The sequence below is a fragment of the Salmo salar genome, chromosome ssa05, assembly GCF_905237065.1.
Source record: "Salmo salar chromosome ssa05, Ssal_v3.1, whole genome shotgun sequence".
NCBI classification, from domain to species: domain Eukaryota; kingdom Metazoa; phylum Chordata; class Actinopteri; order Salmoniformes; family Salmonidae; genus Salmo; species Salmo salar.
The window spans coordinates 77,784,909-77,812,323 of NC_059446.1; the positions used below are offsets into that span (position 1 = coordinate 77,784,909).

At 42.5% G+C, this 27,415-nt stretch overlaps 7 non-coding genes across 7 annotated transcripts; all 7 read left to right on the plus strand.

Annotated features, from left to right (window-relative positions):
- Positions 1 to 2,584: 2,584 nt before the first annotated feature.
- On the plus strand, positions 2,585 to 2,657 carry trnat-ugu (transfer RNA threonine (anticodon UGU)). Its single transcript has one exon. It is a non-coding gene; the product is annotated as a tRNA-Thr (tRNA).
- A 3,081-nt stretch (positions 2,658 to 5,738) lies between these two features.
- On the plus strand, positions 5,739 to 5,811 carry trnat-ugu (transfer RNA threonine (anticodon UGU)). The gene has a single exon. It is a non-coding gene; the product is annotated as a tRNA-Thr (tRNA).
- Positions 5,812 to 7,433: 1,622 nt separating this feature from the next.
- On the plus strand, positions 7,434 to 7,506 carry trnat-ugu (transfer RNA threonine (anticodon UGU)). Its single transcript has one exon. It is a non-coding gene; the product is annotated as a tRNA-Thr (tRNA).
- A 1,629-nt stretch (positions 7,507 to 9,135) lies between these two features.
- On the plus strand, positions 9,136 to 9,208 carry trnat-ugu (transfer RNA threonine (anticodon UGU)). Its single transcript has one exon. It is a non-coding gene; the product is annotated as a tRNA-Thr (tRNA).
- A 1,848-nt stretch (positions 9,209 to 11,056) lies between these two features.
- trnat-ugu (transfer RNA threonine (anticodon UGU)) lies at positions 11,057 to 11,129 on the plus strand. Its single transcript has one exon. It is a non-coding gene; the product is annotated as a tRNA-Thr (tRNA).
- A 5,561-nt stretch (positions 11,130 to 16,690) lies between these two features.
- On the plus strand, positions 16,691 to 16,763 carry trnat-ugu (transfer RNA threonine (anticodon UGU)). The gene has a single exon. It is a non-coding gene; the product is annotated as a tRNA-Thr (tRNA).
- A 1,621-nt stretch (positions 16,764 to 18,384) lies between these two features.
- On the plus strand, positions 18,385 to 18,457 carry trnat-ugu (transfer RNA threonine (anticodon UGU)). The gene has a single exon. It is a non-coding gene; the product is annotated as a tRNA-Thr (tRNA).
- Positions 18,458 to 27,415: the final 8,958 nt, after the last annotated feature.

Sequence of the window (27,415 nt, forward strand, 5' to 3'; positions counted from 1 at the left end):
ATTTCAAAAAGGCTTTACAGCGAAAGCAAAACATTAGATTATGTCAGCAGAGTACCCAGCCAGAAATAATCAGACTACCCATTTTTCAAGCTAGCATATAATGTCACAAAAACAAAACCACAGCTAAATGCAGCACTAACCTTTGATGATCTTCATCAGATGACAACCCTAGGACATTATGTTATACAATGCATGCATGTTTTGTTCAATCAAGTTCATATTTATATCAAAAAACAGCTTTTTTACATTAGCATGTGACGTTCAGAACTAGCATACCTCCGGTGAATTTACTAAATTACTCACGATAAACGTTCACAAAAAACATAACAATTATTTAAAGAATTATAGATACAGAACTCCTCTATGCACTCGATATGTCCGATTTTAAAATAGCTTTTCGGTGAAAGCCCATTTTACAATATTCTCAGTAGATAGCCCGGCATCACAGGGCTAGCTATTTAGACACCCACCAAGTTTAGCACTCACCAAAATCAGATTTACTATTAGAAAAGTTTGATTACCTTTGATGCTCTTCATCAGAATGCACTCCCAGGACTTCTACTTCAATAACAAATGTTGGTTTGGTCCAAAATAATCCATAGTTATGTCCAACAGCGGCGTTTTGTTCGTGCGTTCTAGACACTATCCGAATGGTAAATAAGGGTCACGCGCATGGCGCATTTCGTGACAAAAGATTTCTAAATATTTCATTACCGTACTTCGAAGCATGTCAACCGCTGTTTAAAATCAATTTTTATGCCATTTTTCTCGTAAAAAATCGATAATATTCCGACCGGGAATCTGCGTTTCGGTAAACAGAGGGAAAAACAGAAAGACGGGGGCGGCCAGTGCACGCGCCTAAGCCCACTGTCCCCTGATCGGCCACTTGACAAACGCGATAATGTGTTTCAGCCAGGGCTTTGAATTACGTCATTCAGCTTTTTCCCGGGCTCTGAGAGCCCATTGGAGCCGTAGGAAGTGTCACGTAACAGCAGAGATCCTTTGTAATGGATAGAGATGACAAAGAAGGCCAAGAAATGGTCAGACAGGGTACTTCCTGTACAGAATCTTCTCAGGTTTTGGCCTGCCAAATGAGTTCTGTTATACTCACAGACACCATTCAAACAGTTTTAGAAACTTTGGAGTGTTTTCTATCCAAAGCTAATAATTATATGCATATTCTAGTTTCTGGGCAGGAGTAATAATCAGATTAAATCGGGTACGTTTTTTATCCAGCCGTGAAAATACTGCCCACTAGCCATAACAGGTTAAACTTTTGCTTATATTAACTCTAACTCAGGAAAAACTTTTCAATTGTTGCGAGTTGCGTATATATTTTTGTCCAGTATAGTAAAGAATGGCTAATTCTGAGAAAGTATTAAAACTTCTTAGGGCTAGGGGGCAGTATCCTGAATTTCTGCCTGACTGACTTGCCCATAGTAAACTTCCTGTTACTCAGGCCCAGAAGCTAGGAAATGCATATAATTGGTAGAATTTGATAGAAAACACTTTGAAGTTTCTAAACTGTTAAAATAATGTCTGTGAGTATAAGAGAATTGATATGGCAGGCGAAAACGCAGAGGAAAATCCACCCAGAAATCCTTTGTTTTTGGAAGTAACAGGCCTTTCCAATGCAAGTCTATGGGCCTACATATAAAAATTCCTTCCAGATTGCAGTACCTATGTATTCCACTAGATGTCAACAGTCTTTATACAGAGTTTCAGGCTTGTTTCTTGAAAAACGAACAAGTAATAGTCGTTTTTTCCAAGGGAGCTCAACAGGAAAGTAGGCTTTTGGTGCGCGTGAATGAGGGCGTGCTCTTTGTTATTTTCCTTTCCTATTGAACACCGTTCTTTCCGTCTGAAATATTATCGTTTATTTACATACCTGCGGGTACCTGTGGATTGAAGAGAAACATTGTTTGACTTGTTTGGACGAAGTTTACCGGTAGCATTTTGGATTCCTTTGTATGCATGTTGAAGGAGTGGATTACTGAAATCAATGGCGCCAACTCAATTGACTTTTTTGGACATAAAGAAGGACTTTATCGAACAAATCAAACATTCGTTGCGTAGCTGGGACCCTTGCGATTGCAAGCAGAGGAAGATCTTCAAAGGTAAGTGATTTATTTAATCGCTATTTGCGATTTTGTAAAGCCTGTATTGGTTGAAAAAATATTTGGATGTGGGGAGCTGTCCTCAGATAATCACATGGTATGCTTTCGCCGTAAAGCCTTTTTGAAATCTGACAACGCAGTTGGATTAACAAGACGTTAAGCTTTTAAATGATATAAGACACTTGTATGTTCATGAATGTTTAATATTGTGATGTTGACATTTGAATTTGGCGCTCTCCAATTTCACCGGATGTTGTCGGAAGAGGGTATTACTGTCCTGCCTGAGGGTCACATAGACCTGGGAGAGTTTGTCATTAAATGTATAACAAAGGATGACAAGGAATCTGCTTTTACTGCAGGAGCCAGACTGGGTAACCTGCATGTTTGGTTACTTAGGTGTGTCTCTTTTTTTACTCTCTGATGGGTGTGTTCTTTATAGCGTTCCAATTCTTCTTACAGAGGTGTATGGCTCCATAGCTCAGTGGTTAGAGCACTGGTCTTGTAAACCAGGGGTCGTGAGTTCAATTCTCACTGGTGCCTAGATTTTTGACTCTACCCTCTGAGACATTCATCTGAAACTTTACACAGGGTGGGACTTACCATTTCTCTCGCTCTATACAGCAGAAAGTTCTAAATGTGACAACAAAGTGATGATATTGCGCTGCACAAATAAGTATCTGCTGTACTACTAATGTAAGAGACATTGCCAAACAAACTGAGGATACGATTCCACGTTTGCCGATTCTGTCCTGGGCCACCAATCATGACTAAAAAAGAGCTGAAACTAGAGACAGGAGTAGCAGAAGTCATGAAAACCAGTGATGCATGTTGAAGGAATAATATCATTAACTAAACCTCTTACATCTTACATCCAATACCCAATGATGGGCGTGGCGCGAAATACAAATTCCTCTAAAATCCGAAAACGTCGATTTTTCAAACATATGACTATTTTACAGCATTTAAAAGACAAGACTCTCGTTAATCTAACCACACTGTCCGATTTCAAAAAGGCTTTACAGCGAAAGCAAAACATTAGATTATGTCAGCAGAGTACCCAGCCAGAAATAATCAGACTACCCATTTTTCAAGCTAGCATATAATGTCACAAAAAACAAAACCACAGCTAAATGCAGCACTAACCTTTGATGATCTTCATCAGATGACAACCCTAGGACATTATGTTATACAATGCATGCATGCATGTTTTGTTCAATCAAGTTCATATTTATATCAAAAACCAGCTTTTTTACATTATGCATGTGACGTTCAGAACTAGCATACCCCCGCAAAACCTCCGGTGAATTTACTAAATTACTCACGATAAACGTTCACAAAAAACATAACAATTGATTTAAAGAATTATAGATTTACAGAACTCCTCTATGCACTCGACATGTCCGATTTAAAAATAGCTTTTCGGTGAAAGCACATTTTACAATATTCTCAGTACTGATAGCCCGGCATCACAGGGCTAGCTATTTAGACACCCACCAAGTTTAGCACTCACCAAAATCAGATTTACTATTAGAAAAGTTTGATTACCTTTGATGTTCTTCATCAGAATGCACTCCCAGGACTTCTACTTCAATAACGAATGTTGGTTTGTTCCAAAATAATCCATAGTTATGTCCAACAGCGGCGTTTTGTTCGTTGCGTTCTAGACACTATCCGAATGTAAATAAGGGTCGTGCCCATGGCGCATTTCGTGACAAAAGATTTCTAAATATTTCATTACCGTACGATTCCACAGCATGTCAACAGTCTTTAAACAATTTTCATGCCTTTTTCTTGTAAAAATCGAACAAGTAATATTCCGACCGGGAATGCTGCCTTTCGGTAAACAGAGGGAAAACAGAAAGACGGGGCGGCCAGTGCCGCGCCTAAGCCCACTGTCCCCTGATCGGCCACTTGACAAACGCGATAATGTGTTTCAGCTCCAGGGCTTTGAATTACGCCATTCAGCTTTTTCCCGGGCTCTGAGAGCCCATCTGGAGCCGTAGGAAGTGTCACGTAACAGCAGAGATCCTTTGTCTTTAATGGATAGAGATGACAAAGAAGGCCAAGAAATGGTCAGACAGGGTATCCCTTCCTGTACAGAATCTTCTCAGGTTTTGGCCTGCCAAATGAGTTCTGTTATACTCACAGACACCATTCAAACAGTTTTAGAAACTTTGGAGTGTTTTCTATCCAAAGCTAATAATTATATGCATATTCTAGTTTCTGGGCAGGAGTAGTAATCAGATTAAATCGGGTACATTTTTTTATCCAGCCGTGAAAATACTGCCCACTAGACCATAACTTAAAACTTTTGCTTATATTAACTGTAACTCAGGAAAAACTTTTCAATTGTTGCGAGTTGCGTATATATTTTTGTCCAGTATAGTAAAGAATGGCTAATTCTGAGAAAGTATTAAAACTTCTTAGGGCTAGGGGGCAGTATCCTGAATTTCTGCCTGACTGACTTGCCCATAGTAAACTTCCTGTTACTCAGGCCCAGAAGCTAGGAAATGCATATAATTGGTAGAATTTGATAGAAAACACTTTGAAGTTTCTAAACTGTTAAAATAATGTCTGTGAGTATAACAGAATTGATATGGCAGGCGAAAACCCAGAGGAAAATCCACCCAGAAATCCTTTGTTTTTGGAAGTAACAGGCCTTTCCAATGCAAGTCTATGGGCCTACATATAACAATTCCTCCCAGATTGCAGTACCTATGGATTCCACTAGATGTCAACAGTCTTTATACAGAGTTTCAGGCTTGTTTCTTGAAAAACGAACAAGTAATAGTCGTTTTTTTCCAAGGGAGCTCAACAGGAAAGTAGGCTTTTGGTGCGCCTGAATGAGGGCGTGCTCTTTGTTATTTTCCTTTCCTATTGAACACCGTTCTTTCCGTCTGAAATATTATCGTTTATTTACATACCTGCGGGTACCTGTGGATTGAATAGAAACATTGTTTGACTTGTTTGGACGAAGTTTACCGGTAGCATTTTGGATTCCTTTGTATGCATGTTGAAGGAGTGGATTACTGAAATCAATGGCGCCAACTCAATTGACTTTTTTGGACATAAAGAAGGACTTTATCGAACAAATCAAACATTCGTTGCGTAGCTGGGACCCTTGCGATTGCAAGCAGAGGAAGATCTTCAAAGGTAAGTGATTTATTTAATCGCTATTTGCCATTTTGTAAAGCCTGTATTGGTTGAAAAAAATATTTGGATGTGGGGAGCTGTCCTCAGATAATCACATGGTATGCTTTCGCCGTAAAGCCTTTTTGAAATCTGACAACGCAGTTGGATTAACAAGACGTTAAGCTTTTAAATGATATAAGACACTTGTATGTTCATGAATGTTTAATATTGTGATGTTGACATTTGAATTTGGCGCTCTCCAATTTCACCGGATGTTGTCGGAAGAGGGTATTACTGTCCTGCCTGAGGGTCACATAGACCTGGGAGAGTTTGTCATTAAATGTATAACAAAGGATGACAAGGAATCTGCTTTTACTGCAGGAGCCAGACTGGGTAACCTGCATGTTTGGTTACTTAGGTGTGTCTCTTTTTTTACTCTCTGATGGGTGTGTTCTTTATAGCGTTCCAATTCTTCTTACAGAGGTGTATGGCTCCATAGCTCAGTGGTTAGAGCACTGGTCTTGTAAACCAGGGGTCGTGAGTTCAATTCTCACTGGGGCCTTGATTTTGACTCCACCCTCTAAGACATTCATCTGAAACTTTACACAGGGTGGGACTTACCATTTCTCTCGCTCTATACAGCAGAAAGTTCAAAATGTGACAACAAACTGACCATATTGCCCTGCACAAATAATTATCTGCTGTACTACTACTACTGTAAGAGACATTGCCAAACAAACTGAGGATACGATTCCACGTTTGCCGATTCTGTCCTGGGCCGCCAATCATGACTAAAAAAGAGCTGAGACAGGAGTAGCAGAAGTCATGAAAACCAGTGATGCATGTTGAAGGAATAATATCATTAACTTAAACTTTTGCTTATATTAACTGTAACTCAGGAAAAACTTTTCAATTGTTGCGAGTTGCGTATATATTTTTGTCCAGTATAGTAAAGAATGGCTAATTCTGAGAAAGTATTAAAACTTCTTAGGGCTAGGGGGCAGTATCCTGAATTTCTGCCTGACTGACTTGCCCATAGTAAACTTCCTGTTACTCAGGCCCAGAAGCTAGGAAATGCATATAATTGGTAGAATTTGATAGAAAACACTTTGAAGTTTCTAAACTGTTAAAATAATGTCTGTGAGTATAACAGAATTGATATGGCAGGCGAAAACCCAGAGGAAAATCCATCCAGAAATCCTTTGTTTTTGGAAGTAACAGGCCTTTCCAATGCAAGTCTATGGGCCTACATATAACAATTCCTCCCAGATTGCAGTACCTATGGATTCCACTAGATGTCAACAGTCTTTATACAGAGTTTCAGGCTTGTTTCTTGAAAAACGAACAAGTAATAGTCGTTTTTTCCAAGGGAGCTCAACAGGAAAGTAGGCTTTTGGTGCGCCTGAATGAGGGCGTGCTCTTTGTTATTTTCCTTTCCTATTGAACACCGTTCTTTCCGTCTGAAATATTATCGTTTATTTACATACCTGCGGGTACCTGTGGATTGAATAGAAACATTGTTTGACTTGTTTGGACGAAGTTTACCGGTAGCATTTTGGATTCCTTTGTATGCATGTTGAAGGAGTGGATTACTGAAATCAATGGCGCCAACTCAATTGACTTTTTTGGACATAAAGAAGGACTTTATCGAACAAATCAAACATTCGTTGCGTAGCTGGGACCCTTGCGATTGCAAGCAGAGGAAGATCTTCAAAGGTAAGTGATTTATTTAATCGCTATTTGCCATTTTGTAAAGCCTGTATTGGTTGAAAAAAATATTTGGATGTGGGGAGCTGTCCTCAGATAATCACATGGTATGCTTTCGCCGTAAAGCCTTTTTGAAATCTGACAACGCAGTTGGATTAACAAGACGTTAAGCTTTTAAATGATATAAGACACTTGTATGTTCATGAATGTTTAATATTGTGATGTTGACATTTGAATTTGGCGCTCTCCAATTTCACCGGATGTTGTCGGAAGAGGGTATTACTGTCCTGCCTGAGGGTCACATAGACCTGGGAGAGTTTGTCATTAAATGTATAACAAAGGATGACAAGGAATCTGCTTTTACTGCAGGAGCCAGACTGGGTAACCTGCATGTTTGGTTACTTAGGTGTGTCTCTTTTTTTACTCTCTGATGGGTGTGTTCTTTATAGCGTTCCAATTCTTCTTACAGAGGTGTATGGCTCCATAGCTCAGTGGTTAGAGCACTGGTCTTGTAAACCAGGGGTCGTGAGTTCAATTCTCACTGGGGCCTTGATTTTGACTCCACCCTCTAAGACATTCATCTGAAACTTTACACAGGGTGGGACTTACCATTTCTCTCGCTCTATACAGCAGAAAGTTCAAAATGTGACAACAAACTGACCATATTGCCCTGCACAAATAATTATCTGCTGTACTACTACTACTGTAAGAGACATTGCCAAACAAACTGAGGATACGATTCCACGTTTGCCGATTCTGTCCTGGGCCGCCAATCATGACTAAAAAAGAGCTGAAACTAGAGACAGGAGTAGCAGAAGTCATGAAAACCAGTGATGCATGTTGAAGGAATAATATCATTAACTTAAACTTTTGCTTATATTAACTGTAACTCAGGAAAAACTTTTCAATTGTTGCGAGTTGCGTATATATTTTTGTCCAGTATAGTAAAGAATGGCTAATTCTGAGAAAGTATTAAAACTTCTTAGGGCTAGGGGGCAGTATCCTGAATTTCTGCCTGACTGACTTGCCCATAGTAAACTTCCTGTTACTCAGGCCCAGAAGCTAGGAAATGCATATAATTGGTAGAATTTGATAGAAAACACTTTGAAGTTTCTAAACTGTTAAAATAATGTCTGTGAGTATAACAGAATTGATATGGCAGGCGAAAACCCAGAGGAAAATCCACCCAGAAATCCTTTGTTTTTGGAAGTAACAGGCCTTTCCAATGCAAGTCTATGGGCCTACATATAACAATTCCTCCCAGATTGCAGTACCTATGGATTCCACTAGATGTCAACAGTCTTTATACAGAGTTTCAGGCTTGTTTCTTGAAAAACGAACAAGTAATAGTCGTTTTTTTCCAAGGGAGCTCAACAGGAAAGTAGGCTTTTGGTGCGCCTGAATGAGGGCGTGCTCTTTGTTATTTTCCTTTCCTATTGAACACCGTTCTTTCCGTCTGAAATATTATCGTTTATTTACATACCTGCGGGTACCTGTGGATTGAATAGAAACATTGTTTGACTTGTTTGGACGAAGTTTACCGGTAGCATTTTGGATTCCTTTGTATGCATGTTGAAGGAGTGGATTACTGAAATCAATGGCGCCAACTCAATTGACTTTTTTGGACATAAAGAAGGACTTTATCGAACAAATCAAACATTCGTTGCGTAGCTGGGACCCTTGCGATTGCAAGCAGAGGAAGATCTTCAAAGGTAAGTGATTTATTTAATCGCTATTTGCCATTTTGTAAAGCCTGTATTGGTTGAAAAAATATTTGGATGTGGGGAGCTGTCCTCAGATAATCACATGGTATGCTTTCGCCGTAAAGCCTTTTTGAAATCTGACAACGCAGTTGGATTAACAAGACGTTAAGCTTTTAAATGATATAAGACACTTGTATGTTCATGAATGTTTAATATTGTGATGTTGACATTTGAATTTGGCGCTCTCCAATTTCACCGGATGTTGTCGGAAGAGGGTATTACTGTCCTGCCTGAGGGTCACATAGACCTGGGAGAGTTTGTCATTAAATGTATAACAAAGGATGACAAGGAATCTGCTTTTACTGCAGGAGCCAGACTGGGTAACCTGCATGTTTGGTTACTTAGGTGTGTCTCTTTTTTTACTCTCTGATGGGTGTGTTCTTTATAGCGTTCCAATTCTTCTTACAGAGGTGTATGGCTCCATAGCTCAGTGGTTAGAGCACTGGTCTTGTAAACCAGGGGTCGTGAGTTCAATTCTCACTGGGGCCTTGATTTTGACTCCACCCTCTAAGACATTCATCTGAAACTTTACACAGGGTGGGACTTACCATTTCTCTCGCTCTATACAGCAGAAAGTTCAAAATGTGACAACAAACTGACCATATTGCCCTGCACAAATAATTATCTGCTGTACTACTACTACTGTAAGAGACATTGCCAAACAAACTGAGGATACGATTCCACGTTTGCCGATTCTGTCCTGGGCCGCCAATCATGACTAAAAAAGAGCTGAAACTAGAGACAGGAGTAGCAGAAGTCATGAAAACCAGTGATGCATGTTGAAGGAATAATATCATTAACTTAAACTTTTATCATTCAGGTTCATATTGCCCTGCACAAATAATTATCTGCTGTACTACTACTACTGTAAGAGACATTGCCAAACAAACTGAGGAAGTAGAACGTTTGCCGATTCTGTCCTGGGCCGCCAATCATGACTAAAAAAGAGCTGAAACTAGAGACAGGAGTAGCAGAAGTCATGAAAACCAGTGATGCATGTTGAAGGAATAATATCATTAACTTAAACTTTTGCTTATATTAACTGTAACTCAGGAAAAACTTTTCAATTGTTGCGAGTTGCGTATATATTTTTGTCCAGTATAGTAAAGAATGGCTAATTCTGAGAAAGTATTAAAACTTCTTAGGGCTAGGGGGCAGTATCCTGAATTTCTGCCTGACTGACTTGCCCATAGTAAACTTCCTGTTACTCAGGCCCAGAAGCTAGGAAATGCATATAATTGGTAGAATTTGATAGAAAACACTTTGAAGTTTCTAAACTGTTAAAATAATGTCTGTGAGTATAACAGAATTGATATGGCAGGCGAAAACCCAGAGGAAAATCCATCCAGAAATCCTATGTTTTTGGAAGTAACAGGCCTTTCCAATGCAAGTCTATGGGCCTACATATAACAATTCCTCCCAGATTGCAGTACCTATGGATTCCACTAGATGTCAACAGTCTTTATACAGAGTTTCAGGCTTGTTTCTTGAAAAACGAACAAGTAATAGTCGTTTTTTTCCAAGGGAGCTCAACAGGAAAGTAGGCTTTTGGTGCGCCTGAATGAGGGCGTGCTCTTTGTTATTTTCCTTTCCTATTGAACACCGTTCTTTCCGTCTGAAATATTATCGTTTATTTACATACCTGCGGGTACCTGTGGATTGAATAGAAACATTGTTTGACTTGTTTGGACGAAGTTTACCGGTAGCATTTTGGATTCCTTTGTATGCATGTTGAAGGAGTGGATTACTGAAATCAATGGCGCCAACTCAATTGACTTTTTGGACATAAAGAAGGACTTTATCGAACAAATCAAACATTCGTTGCGTAGCTGGGACCCTTGCGATTGCAAGCAGAGGAAGATCTTCAAAGGTAAGTGATTTATTTAATCGCTATTTGCGATTTTGTAAAGCCTGTATTGGTTGAAAAAATATTTGGATGTGGGGAGCTGTCCTCAGATAATCACATGGTATGCTTTCGCCGTAAAGCCTTTTTGAAATCTGACAACGCAGTTGGATTAACAAGACGTTAAGCTTTTAAATGATATAAGACACTTGTATGTTCATGAATGTTTAATATTGTGATGTTGACATTTGAATTTGGCGCTCTCCAATTTCACCGGATGTTGTCGGAAGAGGGTATTACTGTCCTGCCTGAGGGTCACATAGACCTGGGAGAGTTTGTCATTAAATGTATAACAAAGGATGACAAGGAATCTGCTTTTACTGCAGGAGCCAGACTGTGTAACCTGCATGTTTGGTTACTTAGGTGTGTCTCTTTTTTTACTCTCTGATGGGTGTGTTCTTTATAGCGTTCCTATTCTTCTTACAGAGGTGTATGGCTCCATAGCTCAGTGGTTAGAGCACTGGTCTTGTAAACCAGGGGTCGTGAGTTCAATTCTCACTGGGGCCTTGATTTTGACTCCACCCTCTGAGACATTCATCTGAAACTTTACACAGGGTGGGACTTACCATTTCTCTCGCTCTATACAGCAGAAAGTTCAAAATGTGACAACAAACTGACCATATTGCCCTGCACAAATAATTATCTGCTGTACTACTACTACTGTAAGAGACATTGCCAAACAAACTGAGGATACGATTCCACGTTTGCCGATTCTGTCCTGGGCCGCCAATCATGACTAAAAAAGAGCTGAGACAGGAGTAGCAGAAGTCATGAAAACCAGTGATGCATGTTGAAGGAATAATATCATTAACTTAAACTTTTATACATTTTTGTCCAGTATAGTAAAGAATGCTATTCTGAGAAAGTATTAAAACTTCTTAAAGAAGGGCTAGGGCGTATCCTGAACACGCCTGACTGACTTGCCAATAGTAAACTTCCTGAATCAGGCGAATCTAGCCTGAAATGCGTATAAGCTAAATAGAAAACACTTTGAAATTTCTAAAAAATGTCTGTGAGTATAACAGAATTGAATCCAGGGAAACTCCATCAGATTCCGATTTTTTCCAAGTCTTGGGCCTACACCAGTTGCAGTACCTATGGATTCCACTATTCAACAGTTTTATACAGAGTTTCAGCTTGTTTCTTGAAAACAGACAAGTTACTCTCGGCTTGTTAATCCTAAGCCCACACTGGGGCGTCTTTTTATTTTCCTTTCCTATTACACCGATCTTTCGTCTGAAACTATTACGCTTTACATACCCGCGGGTACCTGTGGATTGAATAGAAACATTTGTTTGACTTTTTTGGACGCAGTTTAGCAGATTTTGGATTCCTTTGTATGCATGTGAAGGAGTGGATTACCGAAATCAATGGCGCCATCAATTGACTTTTTGGACATAAAGAAGGACTTTATCGAACAAATCAAACTTTCGTTGCGTAGCTGGGACCCTTGCAATTGCAAGCAGAGGAAGATCTTCAAAGGTAAGTCATACGACTTCCGGTTTGGAGCGAGCAGTCGCACCACGCTTCACTCCACAGGTAATATTCCACTTCGCTACATTACAACGGCTTGATTTGTTTGATCTGAGCAATTCTTCTTAGCTAGCTACATAGCCGTCTTTGTATCAAAGATAATTGTGTAGTTTAGAGTAACTGAGTAATTATCGAGGCTAGCTATCTTCGTCCTCCTAACGTAGTCAACACTGCTAGCTAGCTAGTCATCACTGTTAGCTAGCCAACTTCTACCGACTAACAGCACCGCAGAAACTATTACATTACAACGCAACGACTTGATTAGTGTGGTGTTAGTGTTAGTTAGCCAGCTACATAGTTGTCTGTGCTGTCTCTGTATCTAAGATAATTGTGTAGCTTGAGTTTGAGTATTATCGAGGTGTGCTAGCCAGCCGCGACGCGGCGCCAGACTTACTCAACACACCTAGTCATCATTAACCCACTGCCAGATAGCCATCCGTTACCGACTAGCAGCGCTGTAGTTACTAATACTTCACAACGGAACGATTTGACTAGTGCAGTGTTACCTAGCGAGCTACCTAGTTGTCTTTGTCATAGCTTGATAATTGTTAATTGATAATTGCTAGCTAGCCAGCCATCGAGGTTAGCTAGCCAGCTATTTCCGTCCCCCGCGACGCCATTTTTCCTAACCTAGCCAACTATTACCGACGAGCAGCATTGTTGAAACTAAATACACTACAAGGAACGTCTTGATTAGTGTTATGTTAGCTAGCTAGCTACAAAGTTGCTTTGTATCATGACAAGGTGTAGTACTGAAACTACCGAGGTTACCTAGCCAGCTACACGTTCAAAGTCAACAACGCAGCCACTGCTAGCTAGCCTACTCCACCAGCCAGCAGTACTGTATCATTTTAGTCAATAACATTTTTGCAACGTAAGCTTAACTTCCTGTACATTCGAGACGTGTAGTCCACTTGTCACTCCAATCTCATTTGCATTAGCGTAGCCTCTTCTGTAGCTTGTCTACTATGTGTCCGCCTATCCCTGTTCTCTCTCCTCTGCACAGGCCATACAAACGCTCCACACCGCGTGGCCGCTGCCGCTCTAACCTGGTGGTCCCAGCGCGCACGACCCACGTGGAGTTCCAGGTCTCCGGCAGCCTCTGGAACTGCCGGTCTGCGGCCAACAAGGCTGAGTTCATCTCAGCCTATGCTACCCTCCAGTCCCTAGACTTCCTGGCGCTGACGGAAACATGGATCACCACAGATAACACTGCTACTCCTACTGCTCTCTCCTCGTCTGACTACGTGTTCTCGCATACCCCTAGAGCATCGAGCCAGCGGGGTGGTGGCACTGGAATCCTCATCTCTCCCAAGTGGACATTCTCTCTTTCTCCCCTGACCCATCTGTCTATCTCCTCATTTGAATTCCATGCTGTCACAGTTACCAGCCCTTTCAAGCTTAACATCCTTATCATTTATCGCCCTCCAGGTTCCCTTGGAGAGTTCATCAATGAGCTTGACGCCTTGATAAGTTCCTTTCCTGAGGATGGCTCACCTCTCACAGTTCTGGGTGACTTTAACCTCCCCACGTCTACCTTCGACTCATTCCTCTCTGCCTCCTTCTTTCCACTCCTCTCCTCTTTCGACCTCACCCTCTCACCTTCCCCCCCTACTCACAAGGCAGGCAATACGCTTGACCTCATCTTTACTAGATGCTGTTCTTCCACTAATCTCATTGCAACTCCCCTCCAAGTCTCCGACCACTACCTTGTATCCTTTTCCCTCTCGCTCTCATCCAACACTTCTCACTCTCCCCTACTCGGATGGTATTGCGCCGTCCCAACCTTCGCTCTCTCTCTCCCGCTACTCTCTCCTCTTCCATCCTATCATCTCTTCCCTCTGCTCAAACCTTCTCCAACCTATCTCCTGATTCTGCCTCCTCAACCCTCCTCTCCTCCCTCTCTGCATCCTTTGATTTCCTCTGTCCCCTATCCTCCAGGCCGGCTCGGTCCTCCCCTCCTGCTCCGTGGCTCGACGACTCACTGCGAGCTCACAGAACAGGGCTCCGGGCAGCCGAGCGGAAATGGAGGAAAACTCGCCTCCCTACGGACCTGGCATCCTTTCACTCCCTCCTCTCTACATTTTCCTCTTCTGTCTCTGCTGCTAAAGCCACTTTCTACCACTCTAAACTCCAAGCATCTGCCTCTAACCCTAGGAAGCTCTTTGCTACCTTCTCCTCCCTCCTTAATCCTCCTCCCCCTCCCCCCCTCCTCCCTCTCTGCGGATGACTTCGTCAACCATTTTGAAAAGAAGGTTGACGACATCCGATCCTCGTTGCTAAGTCAAACGACACTGCTGGTCCTGCTCACACTGCCCTACCCTGTGCTTTGACCTCTTTCTCCCCTCTCTCTCCAGATGAACTCTCGCGTCTTGTGACGGCCGGCCGCCCAACAACCTGCCCACTTGACCCTATCCCCTCCTCTCTTCTCCAGACCATTTCCGGAGACCTTCTCCCCTACCTCACCTCGCTCATCAACGCATCCTTGACCGCTGGCTACGTCCCTTCCGTCTTCAAGAGAGCGAGAGTTGCACCCCTTCTGAAAAAACCTACACTCGATCCCTCCGATGTCAACAACTACAGGCCAGTATCCCTTCTTTCCTTTCTCTCCAAAACTCTTGAACGCGCCGTGCTTGGCCAGCTCTCTTGCTATCTCTCTCAGAATGACCTTCTTGATCCTAATCAGTCAGGTTTCAAGACTGGGCATTCAACTGAGACTGCTCTTCTCTGTGTCACGGAGGCTCTCCGCACTGCTAAAGCTAACTCTCTCTCCTCTGCTCTCATCCTTCTAGACCTATCTGCTGCCTTTGATACCGTGAACCATCAGATCCTCCTCTCCACCCTCTCCGAGCTGGGCATCTCCGGCACCGCGCACGCTTGGATTGCGTCCCTACCTGACAGGTCGCTCCTACCAGGTGGCGTGGCGAGAATCTGTCTCCGCACCACGTGCTCTCACCACTGGTGTCCCCCAGGGCTCTGTTCTTGGCCCACTCCTATTCTCGCTATACACCAAGTCACTTGGCTCTGTCATATCCTCACATGGTCTCTCATATCATTGCTATGCAGACGACACACAATTAATCTTCTCCTTTCCCCCTTCTGACAACCAGGTGGCGAATCGCATCTCTGCATGTCTGGCAGACATATCAGTGTGGATGACGGATCACCACCTGAAGCTGAACCTCGGCAAGACGGAGCTGCTCTTCCTCCCGGGGAAGGACTGCCCGTTCCATGATCTCGCCATCACGGTTGACAACTCCCTTGTGTCCTCCTCCCAGAGTGCTAAGAGCCTTGGCGTGACCCTGGACAACACCCTGTCGTTCTCCACTAACATCAAGGCGGTGACCCGATCCTGTAGGTTCATGCTCTACAACATTCGCAGAGTACGACCCTGCCTCACACAGGAAGCGGCGCAGGTCCTAATCCAGGCACTTGTCATCTCCCGTCTGGATTACTGCAACTCGCTGTTGGCTGGGCTCCCTGCCTGTGCCATTAAACCCCTACAACTCATCCAGAACGCCGCAGCCCGTCTGGTGTTCAACCTTCCCAAGTTCTCTCACGTCACCCCGCTCCTCCGCTCTCTCCACTGGCTTCCAGTCGAAGCTCGCATCCGCTACAACACCATGGTGCTTGCCTACGGAGCTGTGAGGGGAACGGCACCTCCGTACCTTCAGGCTCTGATCAGGCCCTACACCCAAACAAGGGCACTCCGTTCATCCACCTCTGGCCTGCTCGCCTCCCTACCTCTGAGGAAGCACAGTTCCCGCTCAGCCCAGTCAAAACTGTTCGCTGCTCTGGCACCCCAATGGTGGAACAAGCTCCCTCACGACGCCAGGACAGCGGAGTCAATCACCACCTTCCGGAGACACCTGAAACCCCACCTCTTCAAGGAATACCTGGGATAGGATAAAGTAATCCTTCTAACCCCCCCCTTAAAAGATTTAGATGCACTATTGTAAAGTGGTTGTTCCACTGGATATTATAGGTGAATGCACCAATTTGTAAGTCGCTCTGGATAAGAGCGTCTGCTAAATGACTAAAATGTAAATGTAAAAAATGTAAAAAATGTAAGTGATTTATTTAATCGCTATTTGCGATTTTGTAAAGCCTGTATTGGTTGAAAAAAATATTTGGATGTGGGGAGCTGTCCTCAGATAATCACATGGTATGCTTTCGCCGTAAATACTTTTTGAAATCTGACAACGCAGTTGGATTAACAAGACGTTAAGCTTTTAAATGATATAAGACACTTGTATGTTCATGAATGTTTAATATTGTGATGTTGACATTTGAATTTGGCGCTCTTCAATTTCACCGGATGTTGTCGGAAGAGGGTATTACTGTCCTGCCTGAGGGTCACATAGACCTGGGAGAGTTTGTCATTAAATGTATAACAAAGGATGACAAGGAATCTGCTTTTACTGCAGGAGCCAGACTGGGTAACCTGCATGTTTGGTTACTTAGGTGTGTCTCTTTTTTTACTCTCTGATGGGTGTGTTCTTTATAGCGTTCCAATTCTTCTTACAGAGGTGTATGGCTCCATAGCTCAGTGGTTAGAGCACTGCTCTTGTAAACCAGGGGTGGTGAGTTCAATTCTCACTGGGGCCTTGATTTTGACTCCACCCTCTAAGACATTCATCTGAAACTTTACACAGGGTGGGACTTACCATTTCTCTCGCTCTATCCAGCAGAAAGTTCAAAATGTGACAACAAACTGACCATATTGCCCTGCACAAATAATTATCTGCTGTACTACTACTACTGTAAGAGACATTGCCAAACAAACTGAGGATACGATTCCACGTTTGCCGATTCTGTCCTGGGCCGCCAATCATCACTAAAAAAGAGCTGAGACAGGAGTAGCAGAAGTCATGAAAACCAGTGATGCATGTTGAAGGAATAATATCATTAACTTAAACTTTTGCTTATATTAACTGTAACTCAGGAAAAACTTTTCAATTGTTGCGAGTTGCGTATATATTTTTGTCCAGTATAGTAAAGAATGGCTAATTCTGAGAAAGTATTAAAACTTCTTAGGGCTAGGGGGCAGTATCCTGAATTTCTGCCTGACTGACTTGCCCATAGTAAACTTCCTGTACTCAGGCCCAGAAGCTAGGAAATGCATATAATTGGTAGAATTTGATAGAAAACACTTTGAAGTTTCTAAACTGTTAAAATAATGTCTGTGAGTATAACAGAATTGATATGGCAGGCGAAAACCCAGAGGAAAATCCACCCAGAAATCCTTTGTTTTTGGAAGTAACAGGCCTTTCCAATGCAAGTCTATGGGCCTACATATAACAATTCCTCCCAGATTGCAGTACCTATGGATTCCACTAGATGTCAACAGTCTTTATACAGAGTTTCAGGCTTGTTTCTTGAAAAACGAACAAGTAATAGTCATTTTTTTCCAAGGGAGCTCAACAGGAAAGTAGGCTTTTGGTGCGCCTGAATGAGGGCGTGCTCTTTGTTATTTTCCTTTCCTATTGAACACCGTTCTTTCCGTCTGAAATATTATCGTTTATTTACATACCTGCGGGTACCTGTGGATTGAATAGAAACATTGTTTGACTTGTTTGGACGAAGTTTACCGGTAGCATTTTGGATTCCTTTGTATGCATGTTGAAGGAGTGGATTACTGAAATCAATGGCGCCAACTCAATTGACTTTTTTGGACATAAAGAAGGACTTTATCGAACAAATCAAACATTCGTTGCGTAGCTGGGACCCTTGCGATTGCAAGCAGAGGAAGATCTTCAAAGGTAAGTGATTTATTTAATCGCTATTTGCCATTTTGTAAAGCCTGTATTGGTTGAAAAAAATATTTGGATGTGGGGAGCTGTCCTCAGATAATCACATGGTATGCTTTCGCCGTAAATACTTTTTGAAATCTGACAACGCAGTTGGATTAACAAGACGTTAAGCTTTTAAATGATATAAGACACTTGTATGTTCATGAATGTTTAATATTGTGATGTTGACATTTGAATTTGGCGCTCTTCAATTTCACCGGATGTTGTCGGAAGAGGGTATTACTGTCCTGCCTGAGGGTCACATAGACCTGGGAGAGTTTGTCATTAAATGTATAACAAAGGATGACAAGGAATCTGCTTTTACTGCAGGAGCCAGACTGGGTAACCTGCATGTTTGGTTACTTAGGTGTGTCTCTTTTTTACTCTCTGATGGGTGTGTTCTTTATAGCGTTCCAATTCTTCTTACAGAGGTGTATGGCTCCATAGCTCAGTGGTTAGAGCACTGGTCTTGTAAACCAGGGGTGGTGAGTTCAATCCTCACTGGGGCCTTGATTTTGACTCCACCCTCTAAGACATTCATCTGAAACTTTACACAGGGTGGGACTTACCATTTCTCTCGCTCTATCCAGCAGAAAGTTCAAAATGTGACAACAAACTGACCATATTGCCCTGCACAAATAATTATCTGCTGTACTACTACTACTGTAAGAGACATTGCCAAACAAACTGAGGATACGATTCCACGTTTGCCGATTCTGTCCTGGGCCGCCAATCATCACTAAAAAGAGCTGAGGACAGGAGTAGCAGAAGTCATGAAAACCAGTGATGCATGTTGAAGGAATAATATCATTAACTTAAACTTTTGCTTATATTAACTGTAACTCAGGAAAAACTTTTCAATTGTTGCGAGTTGCGTATATATTTTTGTCCAGTATAGTAAAGAATGGCTAATTCTGAGAAAGTATTAAAACTTCTTAGGGCTAGGGGGCAGTATCCTGAATTTCTGCCTGACTGACTTGCCCATAGTAAACTTCCTGTACTCAGGCCCAGAAGCTAGGAAATGCATATAATTGGTAGAATTTGATAGAAAACACTTTGAAGTTTCTAAACTGTTAAAATAATGTCTGTGAGTATAACAGAATTGATATGGCAGGCGAAAACCCAGAGGAAAATCCACCCAGAAATCCTTTGTTTTTGGAAGTAACAGGCCTTTCCAATGCAAGTCTATGGGCCTACATATAACAATTCCTCCCAGATTGCAGTACCTATGGATTCCACTAGATGTCAACAGTCTTTATACAGAGTTTCAGGCTTGTTTCTTGAAAAACGAACAAGTAATAGTCGTTTTTTCCAAGGGAGCTCAACAGGAAAGTAGGCTTTTGGTGCGCGTGAATGAGGGCGTGCTCTTTGTTATTTTCCTTTCCTATTGAACACCGTTCTTTCCGTCTGAAATATTATCGTTTATTTACATACCTGCGGGTACCTGTGGATTGAGTAGAAACATTGTTTGACTTGTTTGGACGAAGTTTACCGGTAGCATTTTGGATTCCTTTGTATGCATGTTGAAGGAGTGGATTACTGAAATCAATGGCGCCAACTCAATTGACTTTTTTGGACATAAAGAAGGACTTTATCGAACAAATCAAACATTCGTTGCGTAGCTGGGACCCTTGCGATTGCAAGCAGAGGAAGATCTTCAAAGGTAAGTGATTTATTTAATCGCTATTTGAGATTTTGTAAAGCCTGTATTGGTTGAAAAAATATTTTGATGTGGGGATCTGTCCTCAGATAATCACATGGTATGCTTTCGCCGTAAAGCCTTTTTGAAATCTGACAATGCAGTTGGATTAACAAGAAGTTAAGCTTTTAAATTATATAAGACACTTGTATGTTCATGAATGTTTAATATTGTGATTTTGTCATTTGAATTTGGCGCTCTCCAATTTCACCGGATGTTGTCGGAAGAGGGTATTACTGTCAAGAGGAGATAAACAAGGTTGTCCACTATTGACATATCTATATATTATGGCCATCGAAATGTTAGCTATTCAAATCAGATCCAACAATAATATCAAGGGGATAGAAATCCAGGGCTTAAAAACAAAGGTGTCATTGTACGCTGAGGACTCATGCTTTCTTTTAAATCCACGATTTGGATCCCTGCACAGCCTCATAGACAATCTAGATCATTTCTCTAACCTCTCTGGAATACAACTGAACTATGATAAGTGTACCATTATAAAATGGGATGGTTTTCAGAGATTGGTGGGAGTGGTTGAGGGTAGCTGAAGGGCGGGACGTAAAATAAAATAAAAAATATGACTAATGTAAAATATACTGTGTCCGTAATATGTATATAGTATGTATAAGCTAGAAGTAGAAGTGGTATGGCATAACAGAATTGATATAGCAGGCGAACACCCGGAGGAAAAGGAGACAAGGAGACTACTAAAAGAGAGTTCTGAACAATGTGCACATAGCTCAGTGGTTATAGCACTGGTCTTGTAAACCAGTTGTCTTGAATTCATATCTCGCTGGGGTCTTGACTGTGACATTCAACTTTTTGTCAAGAGCAAATCTTTTTTATTTTCAATCAAAATAATTGTTGTGAAAGCAACTTTTTTTCTTCAGAAAGGAAGTCATAGTGGACACCTATGAAGAAGGAATGTGCTGAGATGCCATTGGGTCATCCTTGCTTTCATGGCGCTGACTTTCTGGTCTAACTCTTCATCTTACATATCAGAATAGCATTCCCTGACAGACATATTGTGTTCTTTCATCCTTCTGTATAAAAAGCTAACCGTTACACTGTCATGAAATATGGTTTTATATCGACAATGAAACAAATAGGACATGGCTTGTTTATGAGTTGCCATGAAAGAAAGTTTGTTTAATTCAACTGAAAATGGCGAAAACAGGCGTTCGTAGCTAAATGCTTTTGGTTAGCTTGAGAAAAATAATTGCATGATTTATCATTCTACAGTATGAATGTATTTAATATAGTGGAATGTTATGAACTGACAGGAGCTAACTAGTAGCTATGTAAAAGTTGGACGGAAGAACGCCCAGTGCTGCTTACCTTGATGATGGCATCTCAGCACAGTCCAGGAATTGTGAAAAACTGAGTTTAAATGTATTTGGAGTATGTAAACTAAAGGTGTATGTAAACTTCCGACTTCAACTGTATTTTATTTTGTATACATATTGCATATTTCACATCACCTAATGAACAACCACAATACCAGTCTGGTGTTAAGCTTTCTGTGCTGTATTGACGTATCCTGAAAATGACATCTGCTGCTTTAGATTGAACGGTCATATCTCAGTTATTGTTTTCATATCTACAAAAAATAAGCTATTTCCTTTACTGTCAGAGTGCGAGCTGATCAAGGGGTCGAAAATGTAGATATTGCCAGATGTTCACTGTCCGAGGAGTAGGCTGTGGAAGCTTTATTGCTGGCAAAAATGTCCATAACCAGAGGTAATTTCACTTTTCTGTGTTATTTATTCTCTCTTCCTCTCTTGTTGTACATGGAACCTGTCTCACATGCACAGTTTTGAGGAAGAAGGATAACTTGACCTGTCGAATTCTATCCACCTCTTCTGCGTGTGATATGTGTTCCTACCTCGTCTGCGGGCAGATCTGCAGCATTTCACAGAGAGTTGGAATAATCACCCTTTAAGTAGAGGCGAACCTGACACCTCACCAGCTGTGGCATATCGGAATGCTCCAAACACCTGTGCACATTTTTGTTTTTGCCTTAGCACTACACAGCTGATTCAAATGATCAAGTCATCATCAAGCTTCAAGTGGTATTTATGTCTAATAATGACTATCTTCTATTGTTTGTCCTCATGTGTCTGTTTTTCAGCTTAACCTGTTATGGCTAGGGGGCAGTATTTTCACGGCTGGATAAAAAACATACCCGATTTAATCTGGTTACCACTCCTACCCAGTAACTAGAATATGCATATACTTATTACATATGGATAGAAAACACTCCAAAGTTTCTAAAACTGTTTGAATGGTGTCTGTGAGTATAACAGAACTCACTTGGCAGGCAAAAACCTGACAAGGTTTCAGGCAGGAAGTGGCCTGTCTGACAAGGTGTCGTTCTTCTTGTCTCTGTTTATTGAAGAGTGAGGATCTTAGCTGTCCCGTGACACTTCCTACCGCTGCCATAGGGTCTCAGAAGGCGGTAAAAAGCTGAATCGTGGCTTTGCAGGCTCTGGCTGAAACAAAGTAGCGCGTTTGGGTAGTGGCTGGTTACAGTACTGTGAGACTCAGGCTCGTGCCCGCGTCGACCGAAAGCTTTGTTTACTTTCCTCAGTTTAGCTAAAAGGAGATTCCTGGTCGGAATATTATCGCTTTTTTACGAGAAAAATTGCATAAAAATGGATTTTAAACAGCGGTTGACATGCTTCGAAGTACGGTAATGGAATATTTCGATTTTTTTTGTCACGAATTGCGCCATGCGCACGACCCTGATTTACCATTTCAGATAGTGTCTGGGACGCACGAACAAAACGCCGCTATTCGCATATAACGATGGATTATTTTGGACCAAACCAACATTTGTTATTGAAGTAGCAGTCCTGGGAGTGCATTCTGACGAAGACAACAAAAGGTAATGAAACTTTTATAATAGTAAAGCTGATATTGGTGAGTGCTAAACTTGCCGGGTGTCTAAATAGCTAGCCCGTGATGCCTGGGCTATGTACTTAGAATATTGCAAAATGTGCTTTCACCAAAAAGCTATTTTAAAATCGGACATATCGAGTGCATAGAGGAGGTCTGTATCTATAATTCTTAAAATAATTGTTATGCTTTTTGTGAACGTTTATCGTGAGTAATTTAGTAAAATATTAGCGAATTCCCCGGAAGTTTGCGGGGGGTATACTAGTTCTGAACGTCACATGCTAATGTAAAAAGCTGTTTTTTGATATAAATATGAACTTGATTGAACAAAACATGCATGTATTGTATAACATAATGTCCTAGGGTTGTCATCTGATGAAGATCATCAAAGGTTAGTGTTGCATTTAGCTGTCTTCTAGGTTTTTGTGACATTATATGCTAGCTTGAAAAATGGGTGTCTGATTATTTCTGGCTTGGTACTCTGCTGACATAATCTAATGTTTTGCTTTCGTTGTAAAGCCTTTTTGAAATCGGACAGTGTGGTTAGATAAAGGAGAGTCTTATCTTTAAAATGCTGTGAAATAGTCATATGTTTGAAAAATGGAAGTTTTTGTATTTTAGAGGAGTTTGTATTTCGCGCCACGCCCATCATTGGATAATGGAGCAGGTGTTCTGCTAGCGGAACGTCTAGATGTAAGAGGTTAAAGTACTCTGTAGCCACTTAGTGTGGACACCAGGTGAGACCACACACACACACACAATAACAGTCTCTCTCCTTCACTTCATCCCTCTACCTCTTCTCCCTAAATCCTCTAGGTTATATCAGCTGTGTTGGTGAAAGCCTCCCACATGTGAACTGGCTGACACAGAGGACACAGCATGATCCTAGCTGAGAGGTCACTTGGTCGGGTCAACAAGAAGTATTATTAAAGAGATGCTTTACATTGAAATACAGATAGAGATGTAGTAGTCCCAGAGTTAATGATCCAAGGTCAGTTTTGCATTTCACCTCCTGATGATTATGATGACTGACCGTGTTAGAATAAAAAAAACATGGCTTAATCATGCACTCTCTCTATCTGTCTCTCGTCTGCAGGTATATTTTGATGTGAGAGAGGAAGCCAGTCCCGTCATCGCCACCTCACCCACTCTTAAGATAAACTTTGGGTCAACTGGGGGCCCAAGGCTGGTTAGGAGACACTGCTAGAGACACTGTAATTGTGATGAACTGAGAGAATATTAGGGTAGCACTGTAATTCATTAACCTTTTGGGGTATAGGGGGCAGTATTTTCATTTTCGGATGAAAAGCGTGCCCAGAGTAAACTGCCTAATACTCGGGCCCAGAGTCAAATATTTGCATATTATTAGTAGAAAACACTCTGAAGTTTCTAAAACTGTTTGAATGATGTCTGTGAGTATAACAGAACTCATATGGCAGGCAAAAACCTGAGAAAAATCCAACCAGGAAGTGTGGAAATCTGAGAATTGTAGTTCTTTTGAATCCCTATCGAAACTACAGTGTCTGTGGGGTCACGTTGCACTTCCTAAGTCTTCCATTGGCTGTCAACAGCCTTCAGAAAGTTTTTCCATCATTCTCCTGTTACTGGGCAGAGAATAGTAGCTCAGTCAATAAGTGGACTGCCTGAGGACAAAGGGCTTGGTGATGTGCGAGCCCGCCAGCGCGCCCCTCCTTTTTCTTCTTGAATGAATACGCTATTGTCCGGTCGGAATATTATCGACGTTTTATGTTAAAAATACCCTAAGGATTGATTGTAAACAACGTTTGACATGTTTCTACGAACGGTAATGGAACTATTTGACTTTTTGTCTCTGGTACTGCGCTCGCGCATTATGCCTTTGGATAGTGATCTGAACGCATGAACAAAACAGAGGTATTTGGACATAAATATGGATTATTTCGAACAAAAAGAACATTTCTTGTGGAAGTAGCAGTCCTGGGAGTGCATTCTGACGAAGATCAGCAAAGGTAAGAGAATATTTATAATACTAATTCAGAGTTTTGTTGATGCCAGAACTTGGCGGGTAGCTGTATAGCTTGCTTCGATGGCTGAGCTATGTACTCAGAATATTGAACAATGTGCTTTCTCCGTAAAGTTATTTGGAAATCTGACAAAGCGGTTGCGTCAAGGAGTAGTGTATCTATAATTCTTTCAATAACTGTTGTAAATTTTATCAACGTTTATGATGAGTATTTTTGTAAATTGATGTGCATATTCACCAGAAGTTTTGGTTGTGATACATTTTCTGAACATCACGCGCCAATGTAAAAGGCTGTTTTTGGATATAAATATGAACTTTATCGAGCAAAACATACATGTATTGTATAACATGAAGTCCTATGAGTGCCATCTGATGAAGATCAAAGGTTAGTGAATATTTTAGCTGTACTTTTGGTTTTTGTGATGCATGTCCTTTCTTGGAAAATGGCTGTGTGGTTTTTCTTGTGAAGTTTATGTCCTAATCTAATTTTATGCTTTCGCCGTAAAGCATTTTTGAAATCGGACAATGTGGTTAGATTAACCTCTTGCATCTAGACGTTTCGCTAGCGGAACGCCTCGCCAAATATCCAATGGAAGAACGTGGAGCGAAATACAAATACCTCAAAAATGCAATAATTTCTATTTTTCAACCGTACGACTATTTTACAATATTCTGAGTACATAGCTCAGCCATCACAGGCTAGCTATTCAGACACCTGCCAACTTCGGGGCTCACTGTCACGTCCTGGCCAGTATAAGGGTTAATTGTTATTGTAGTTTGGTCAGGACGTGGCAGAGGGTATTTGTTTTATGTGGTCCGGGGTGGTGTTTTGGTAAAAGGGTGTTTGATTTAGTATTTCCGGGTTTTGGTTTATGATCTATGTTTATGTATTTCTATGTGTAGTCTAGTAAGTGTGTTTCTATGTAGAGTTAATTGGGGTGGACTTCCAATTGAAGGCAGCTGTGTGGTGTTGCCTTTGATTGGAAGTCCTATATTAGTTGGGTGTGTTTGTCTGTGTGTTTGTGGGAAATTGTTCTGTGTTTAGCCTTGTGCCTTGCCAGACTGTCTGTGGATCGTTCGTTCTCTTGTTTGTTGTTTTTGTGTTCATTTTGATTTTTGTGTTCATTTTGATTTAATAAATGTTGAAAATGAACAAACACAGTCCTGCTGCATTTTGGTCCTCCTTCACCGATGATATCCGTGACAGAATTTCCCACCAAACCAGGACCAAGCAGCAGAGGAAGGAGCAGTGGGATTTTGAGTTGGACTATGGTGAGAGATGGACTTGGGAGGAGATCTTGAAGGGAGAAGGCTCCTACACTTGGGAGGAGATCCAATCAGGAAAAGATCGCCTTCCATGGGGTCAGGTGGTAAGAGAGAGAGAGGAAAGGCGAAAGGCTGGTATGGACCGGGAACGTTTCCGAGGAACACGACTGGCGTTGAAGCACGAGAGGCACCCCCAATAATTTTTTGGGGGGGGGCACACGGGTAGTTTGGCTAGGCATAGGAAGAGCCGGAAGCCAGCTACCCGTGGTTATATGGAGGAGCGTATGAGGTGGAGAGCGCCATGTTTCGCTGAGGAGCGCACTCTCACCCATACGCACGCACAGTCCGGTGCGCGTTATTCCAGCCCCTCGCAGGTGCCGTGCTAGAGTGGGCATCCAGCCTGGTAGGAGGATGCCTGCGCAGCGCATCTGGTCGCCGGTACGCCTCCGAGGACCAGGCTACCCAACTCCCGCTCTACGCACGGCTACCATCAGGCTCCTGCACAGCCCAGTCTGCCCTGTACAAGCACCCCGCTCGTACAGGGCTACTAGTTCCATCCAGCCAAGACGGGTTGTGCAGGAGGTAAGATCAAGACCGACTGTGCGCCTCCATAGCCCTGGGTTTCCAGCTCCTGTCTCTCGTGCGGTCGCGGAAGTGAGTCAACCCAGTCCGACTCATCCTGTTCCCGCTCCCCGCACTAGCCTGGAGGTCCGTGTTCACAATCTGGTACGCCCAGTACCAGCACCACGCACCAGGCTTCAAGTGCGTAAACCCAGCCTCGCCAGTCAAAAGTCACCAGAGCTGCCCGCCAGTCAACAGTCACCAGAGCTGCCCGCCAGTCAACAGTCGCCGGAGCTGCCCGCCAGTCAACAGTCGCCGGAGCTGCCCGCCAGTCAACAGTCGCCGGAGCTGCCCGCCAGTCAACAGTCGCCGGAGCTGCCCGCCAGTCAACAGTCGCCGGAGCTGCCCGCCAGTCAACAGTCGCCGGAGCGGCCAGACTGCCCTGAACCGCCGGAGCGGCCAGACTGTCCTGAACCGCCGGAGCGGCCAGACTGCCCTGAACCGCCGGAGCGGCCAGACTGCCCTGAACCGCCGGAGCGGCCAGACTTCCCTGAACCGCCGGAGCGGCCAGACTGCCCTGAACTGCCGGACTGCCCAGACTGTCCCGAGCCGCCAGACTGTCCCGAGCCGCCAGACTGGCCAGACTGCCCCGAGCGGCCAGAACCGGAGCCACCTCCAGATATAGGTGGGTTGGGGAGGGGGGGTGTAGCACAGTGCCGTCGTTGACGGCAGCCACCCTCCCTTCCCTCCCTTTAGTAGGGGGGAATTGTAGTTTTGTTGTTTGGGGTTGTTGTTTTTTTTGGTTTTTTTAAGGTGCTTCCGGGGTTAGCACCTTTAAGGGGGGGGGTACTGTCACGTCCTGGCCAGTATAAGGGTTAATTGTTATTGTAGTTTGGTCAGGACGTGGCAGAGGGTATTTGTTTTATGTGGTCCGGGGTGGTGTTTTGGTAAAAGGGTGTTTGATTTAGTATTTCCGGGTTTTTGGTTTATGGTCTATGTTTATGTATTTCTATGTGTAGTCTAGTAAGTGTGTTTCTAT